Consider the following 7,597-nt stretch of genomic DNA (forward strand, 5'->3'; position numbering starts at 1 on the left):
GAATCGTAGTAGAATCGTTTAAACTATAACACTTTCCTCTAAACCATTGTTTTAAAAAATGCTATGTTTCTTAGTCGATCGTTCCGTGAATATCGGTGACACATCTTTTAAAGCTCGTCATTTGAATAATTTGCATCGAAAAAAGAACGAACAATTAGTGTTTCGAAATGGTCATGCTATGAGCTCTAAGACTGTATAATAAAAGTGGAGTGTGACAGTTTGAAAACTCATATTGAACTTGGCGCAACCTCGACCTGTCCTCTTAAGGTCAAGCGGTTTTGTCCATTCAATATAATATTTAACACCTCAACGCTTTTGTCTAAACCATTTTCCCTAAAATGTTCCTTTTCAGAGATAACTGACCACTCCGGGACTTTTTAGACATCTTGTATACATTTATAGTATAATAAACGTAGCTGGCATTCTATGCAGTTGTAATTGTGAAAACTGCAATGAATGAATATAAATGACACGTAAAATTACTTGATCCATAATATCAGAGATATATTTTTTTTTTGTATCGACATCTATACTAGTTCCAATTGAATACTTTAAGACTTTTGAAAGAAAGTGCACTAGACAACATGTAAGAACTGAAAGACCATTATTAACATAATGATAGGTAACTTGGAGAAAGCAGATAGGCAAAGAGAATAAAAAAAGGAAATTGGCTAAAGAACGATGTCATCCGTTTCACATAATTTCAAACAATATAATTTTACTGATAACTGCAAATGTTTATGCGGTATAATATAAAAATGGAAAACAGAGGTGATGATGACTAATTCATACAAATGAATATTTCTACAGCACAAAATAAATGTTAACCAGAAACATTCATTCGAGTTACAAAAATGTACAAGGTCAACAATTTAAAGCGTTACCTCTACAATAATGTACACATAGCTTTAACAACTAGATATTTTAAGTCCAATTATAGAAATAGAAAAACTTATAGAAAGAACTATAAGAGTAATAACAGAATTAACACTATGTTTAATACAACCTTTGTAAATACAACATTTGTAAATTCCAGTAACCAACAGGTGATTTAAGTAGATTTTAATCTGCTGAAATCAAATTTTAAAATCGTTTCTTACAGCAGCCTCAATTTTTGAGAGGCAGTATTGTATCAAAAGTCAAATTTCAAGTATAATAATACGTTGTGCTTTAATTGTAAAAGCTATACATAAGTTTCTTGTATAAAATTATTTTACAATGTCTTTTGAATACAGTGATATATTTTTCGAATATAATATTATTACACCAATTTCCTTGGATATTTTTCAAACATAATATTATCGCACTAATTCCTTCGGATATTTTTTCAGTTTATTTTGAAAAGTAAGAGTTCAAAGCAAATTCATCACACAGATTTCATCATCAGATTGTGCACAAAAATGGACAATTTGGGAAGAGGAGATACGATTATTCGAACCTTGCGGCTCGTTTTTATAGATAACAATTGTCAACAACTCTTTCCAAATTGTGCATTTTTGCGCACAATCTGAGTGTCAATTAGGGAGAATTTACTGTACATCTCGCAATACAGTAGACCTTTTGCATGCGGAAATTGTTAAAGAAATGTTACAATATAGATTTTGTTTGTCATTGAGAAAATAAAATGATTTCGCAAGAGACAAGGTCAATGATCCTCAATGCCAACAATAGCTTCGAGTTTCTAACTATGTCCATTATTGTCTGTCCTATAACAGTGTTTACTGTTAGATCAATTTTCCAGGAAATACTACATACAAAGCTTAGGAATTTGGGAAGAGAAGGTACGATTATTCCAGCCTTGCGGCTCGTTTTTATAGTTGTTGACAATCGAAAACTATAAAAACGAGCCGCAAGGCTCCACTAATCGTATCTCCTCTTCCCAAATTGTCAATTTTTCTGCACAATCTAAGCGTCAATTAGAGAGAATTTACTGCAGATCTTTTTATAAATGCAAAATCGATATGTAAAATCCAAGAATTCGGTGCTTTCTAAGTATACATCAACTATTCGGTGTATTAATCCATCTTGTTAAATACAATTTTAATTCTGAGGTTTATTTAGTCGTTGTTTTAATAATTCATTAAAAATGCGAAAATGCAAGAGCTAGAAATCCGGAATATCATTATCTGAAATCTGTAATCATCTTCTCTTGACCCTTCCCCCTCCCCGGCCCTTCCTGATGAAGGAAATCCACCATCTTCTCATGATAGCTATCAAGCAGCGACAAGGAAAGAGTCAATGTAACTGTTCTAGAGATGTAAATAAAAACAACGACACGGTTACAAAACACGGTTCAGTTACTTGACGCATATTATTCCGCGTATATAAGTGCTTATATCGTTTATATTTGCAACAATGCATTTTCAAGAAAATTTAACGGCAAAAATTTTTAATAATTTCATCACACTTTCTACCAATTTAAAATTCATAATTTAAGTACTACACTTGCAAAATAAAAATTTAGGAAAAAGTTTCAGGTTACGAAATTATTTTCAAATTTGGTCAAATATTCCTTCTGAAAAACAAAACTTTTCAATTAAGTTTGATTAGCAAGTATTACCAGTTTTCACAGATTGTATTTTTCAAACTAATATAATATAAATAACGCAATAATCATTCAGCACATTAATTTAGCAATTATGGGTATCCAATTTAAAGTGACAAAATATTGAAAATATTCGATTTATTATATTCGATATACAATTAGTATTTATATTTGAACATATAAGTTATATAATATAAGTTATGATATAAATATTATAAATAAGTAAGCCAAACATGAGAATTCATTCATATAACGATAAAACCTGAAAGTCAACTGGCAAATATAAGATATATTGATGCAAACAGATATAAAAGTTATTTACAGGAGTATAAATACTTGAATATAGTAGTTATTCTATACTATCCAGTTTAATCAGTTAATTATGTTAACATTTAATTAGGATAAACTCAATATACATATATGTATAATAATAGTAACCGGACAAACAAAAATGTATAAACGTTTGATTCTTTAGTAATATGAATTCAATCAGTTTTTTAATTCAAATCTTTACTTGGGTATTAAATAATTCTTAGCCTTTGCAAAGAAAGCATTAAATATTGCAGTAACAGCATACTCCTTGCAATGAACATATTTTCATAATAAAAATATCATAGATAGAAAATAAAAAGTAGGTGGCATTTTTATTTTAGATTAATTGTTATAATTTTTGTCTAAAGCATTTGTAAAAAAAAGAAAAAATATTAAGAATTACTACATAGCATTTACATTTTAATATAATGAAATCGTTTATATTTTTTAAGAAACTTAATCGATAAAGTAATTGCATCTTCATTCAATATGCAACAGAAAAGAAATTACAATTAAATCAAAATTATATCTGATACGCTTTCTACACAAACCATATTTATTACAGGAAGGTGTGTTTCCTATTAATTATCCTAAAAAAGTACTACATATGTAAGATAGAATTAAGAAAGCAGTAGAAACTTTTGATAAAATGGATTCACAATGCAAGAAATGATTTTATTTACATGTGTTCTCATTTGTATGAAAGCTATATCTGTTGCTAAATGTTTACTCTGCTAAGTATAATTCATCTATCGATACTTGAAATGTATACGTAAGATAAAACATAACAGCTTTTATCAGTGTACATAATGAAATTCTTTTAAATGTATTAAGAATATATTTCATCAAAGTGTCACCAATATAATATAAGAATATACATTGTAAAATATTTGCTTTCCGTTAATCCAATAGCAAGAAGTATTCATATCTTTGAGATATTTACACAGTTGTGCAGCGTAACATAATGATCATATTAACAAATAATTGACAAAAATAACTAATCTATAAATTTGAAGCAAATGTAAAATAATAGTTTACTTGAAGAATTGTATCATATAGATACTCCGAATGCGTAGAAATTATTTTTGGTACGCAAGCATCTGTTTAGTGCAATGAATAATTAACACGGGCAACTGAAATAACAAGCTTTAATCTAAAGATTATTAATCAAATGTTAATACTCTAAATTCATTTAGTCCTCAAATAATACTATAAAACAAAATAATTTTTAAACTTCACCTTTAGAATAAGAATCTAAAAAATAAACTTCAAGAATATAAGACAACATAAATATTTACACAAAAACAGCATAAATATTTTCATTACATTACTTACGTGGGACTAATATTAATAGTCTAGTGAATGAATCATCACGTAAAACAATTCTTTATTGTTTAGCAAATTACTGTTGTATGAAAAATCGTTTGTTCGAAGTTACATCGTGAACGCAATTACAGGCTGCTTATAACAAAGTTAATATATAAATTATGAATTCTCTTCATAACTGTTTAATTTCTTGTCTACAATTTATTTTACTGAAAAAAAGATCCGTTACCTTACGTCATTTGCATGACCTGTTGTTTTGTTGTCTTCACCATCAATTTCAGTTTTTATACACACGGGAAAAGATAAAATGCTGATTTTCTTGCAAATGATTGCAGTATATAATAATAATATTTCTTAATTTCTTTCAACTTGAAACAATCGAGTCGTAATCATGTTTTCACCACCTGTTTTCAAATAGTTGTACGCGGCACTTACACTAAACTATGTCACGCCTCTCCTAACCTCAATTTTTGGGTTAACTAATGCAAACACATATGTCACTTGAAAATTCGAAAATTCGTTTATAAAACATGAAATTTGTTAGAGCAAAAGTAGAGTAACAATGTTTGGACCGTTTTATTTGTATATTTCGATTTTGTAGATTCAAAACTACGAAATAAACTAGTCAGGACCGGTTAAATTGCCACACACAACATTTGAACTTCGCGTGCAATACTGCGACTGAAACGCCACGAATGTGTAGTTTATGCCATCAGCTTTCTTTCTCTCCTTTTCGTTCTTCCGTTGTCTCCTTCACTCTACTGTTTCTTGCCCCGCCTACTAGCTCTATCTTTTTCTCTTCAGTCGGAACAATACGCTTTTCACTATAGCTTTTTTCATTCGGTTGAGTAACCTATCTCCCTTGTTGCGCGTGAAAGGTGCATGAATCTATAGATATTTGTAGTATTCATTTAGGTTAAATGATGGTTCTCTTATTTAATCAATTATGATATAATTAATTTTCATAAAGATAGACATTTTTTGGAAATTTCAATCAGATAACAGTAGTAGACAACGTGTGTTAAGAAATACAGAATCATTTTTATACTAAACATTGTACGTACAATATTATATGAAACACCTATAATAATTTGGATTCAATTTAGAGATATAGTTTGTTTAATAAAATATTTTGGTTTCATAAATATAAAATTTGATTTATGTTTTAGTACTTTGGATCTGAAAACAATAAATTAATATGAAGATTCAAATTTATTATATATTTTACAATTTGTGTCTGTACACATTGAAGCAATTTAGCCCAAAGTCTCCAATAAATTTGTTACCTACGTAGTAAAAAAATCACGATCACGGCCTAACGAGAATTATAACTCACATACGTGTTTCCCGTATAAGGTTAATCTTAATTGTTAGTTGATGGTAACGGATGATGACCGTGAACCAGTGGTTTCGAAATGCCATACTATGGGTGGTAAGTATACATACAGACAGCTTCTAATGTACATATACGTACAATATTTATTGTATGTATTATTTATTTTAATTTATACATACAATACATACTATCGTGAGGTACAAGCCATAATATTATATGGATCATTAATTTCACGTCAAATCGATCAATTGTTCTAGTCAATAATTTAAATATAAAGTCATCGCTACTAGTCATCGCTGTGTGTATCTCTCTCTCTCTCTCGCTTTGTTTATAAAATACAGAGCTTTAAATTTTGCAATTTGATCCTATCTTGGCGAAAACACGTTTTATTTATAATATATTCTATTATTTCTGTATTGTTATTGTTTATGTTAAGCCGAATTGAATGATCTAGAGTATTATATTTTTATAGTCTAGATAAAAAATATTCGAATCTGGGAATCTAACGTACGTAATGATTACATACACTTCATTTGTTTTATGGTATGTCCGATTTAAATGTTTACGCACGATTATTTTCCCAAATATTAGAAATACAAAGGAATTTATATGAAAATGACTAAATCAAGTGCAAAATAGTAAAAATGTTGATAGATTTTGAAGATACCGTTGTACATTATTTGCAGATTATTCAATTCAGGAAAGAAATTAATGCTTATACAGCTTCTGTGTCTTGTAGTGCAATTTTTATTTTGCATAAAAATCTGTTGTCTCTTTGATGACTTACAAAGTTCACATTAAAATTGTGGTGTTCATCGAATAGTGTTAAAACCGACATTATGTCTTTAAAACTTGGTAACGGTTTATGCAAAATGGATGTTTGAAAACAATATGATACTACGCAGTTATTCAAACCTGCTTCGAGCATATTTTCTGCAAAATTTGCTATCGTACTGTGCGAGCAATGTGAAGTCATTTTGGTGCTCAGAAGAATTTAAAGCAGAATTTTATTCGTATTTGGTATGAATTTGGCAGCAAGTTTGGCGCCGTTGAAAGTTAGGAACATTTAAAAAAAAAACCTTAATCTGAATAGTATAATAGATACCAGAAAGTAAAACAATCGTCAATTTTAGGATGCTCAAAACTCTTAATTTCATACTTTCTAAAAATTAACACTTAATAAGTATGTACATAAAAGAGGGAACGCGCTTAGAAATATTGATGAAGCTTTTAACACCTCTACACAAGGTTTTAGTAAAATAGTAAATTGTCTAGAAAGGAATGGTATAGGAGAAAATACAGAGGAACCTCGATTATCCGGTATAAGTAGAATGACATTAATGTTCGGATAATAGAACGGTTACTTTCTTACAGTGCTAATTTTAATTTTTTTCGATTTGTACAGTAAATCGTTTTGAATATGGGTTGCCTTAGATTCAGTTAACTGCATGTGAAACTTATTTGGATAATAGGGAATTCTGATAATGGAAGACCGAATAATCGAGGTTTTACCGTATTCGAAAATGAAGACGCACACAGAAAACTCTAACATACATACGTAGAATTATTTGATAACTTAAAAACTGTTTTATTTCTGCTAAACAAATAAAAACTGAATTATGTTTCTTCGTGTAAGAGCCACAAGTTTGTATTCAAATCAAAGAAACGGGGTTTGATAACAGAGTATTAAAAAAATTACCATTTATTTGTAAGTTTAATACTAAAATATATTCAGCACTTGTTAAAAAATCTCTAAATACATTGATAGATTTTTGGGAAAACGTTACATTTTGTGACGAATGAATGTTTGATCCTTGTTCGAATTAAAAAAAAAAAAACATAAGTAGGAACATAATACGACAACACTGTACTTTTAAAGCCGACAACGCTGTAAATTTAGCTTCCTCAGACACACACTTTCTCTGTGTTGTTTGATGTAGTTCACTACCTGACTGTGTGTTTCATTTAGATCACAGACGGGTCATCTGCACAAACGAAACATCAGAGTAGTGAGTAGACCAAGCACCAAATGGGGTTTCGTGTTGTATATTCTGAAATACCGACATTGCTCAAAACCA

At 29.4% G+C, this 7,597-nt stretch overlaps 1 protein-coding gene across 3 annotated transcripts in view; it reads right to left on the bottom strand.

Moving 5' to 3' along the window:
* Window positions 1–4,873, bottom strand: part of MICAL-like (protein) — a 53,174-nt gene extending 48,301 nt beyond the window's left edge. For all 3 annotated transcript variants that reach the window (XM_076527994.1, XM_076527995.1, XM_076527983.1), the window contains exon 1: window positions 4,413–4,873. The gene's annotated coding sequence lies outside the window, so the exon portion shown is untranslated. The remainder of the gene's footprint in view (window positions 1–4,412) is intronic.
* Between the last annotated feature and the right edge of the window lie 2,724 nt (window positions 4,874–7,597).

This window comes from Megalopta genalis, chromosome 1 (genome assembly GCF_051020955.1).
Source record: "Megalopta genalis isolate 19385.01 chromosome 1, iyMegGena1_principal, whole genome shotgun sequence".
Classification (NCBI taxonomy): domain Eukaryota; kingdom Metazoa; phylum Arthropoda; class Insecta; order Hymenoptera; family Halictidae; genus Megalopta; species Megalopta genalis.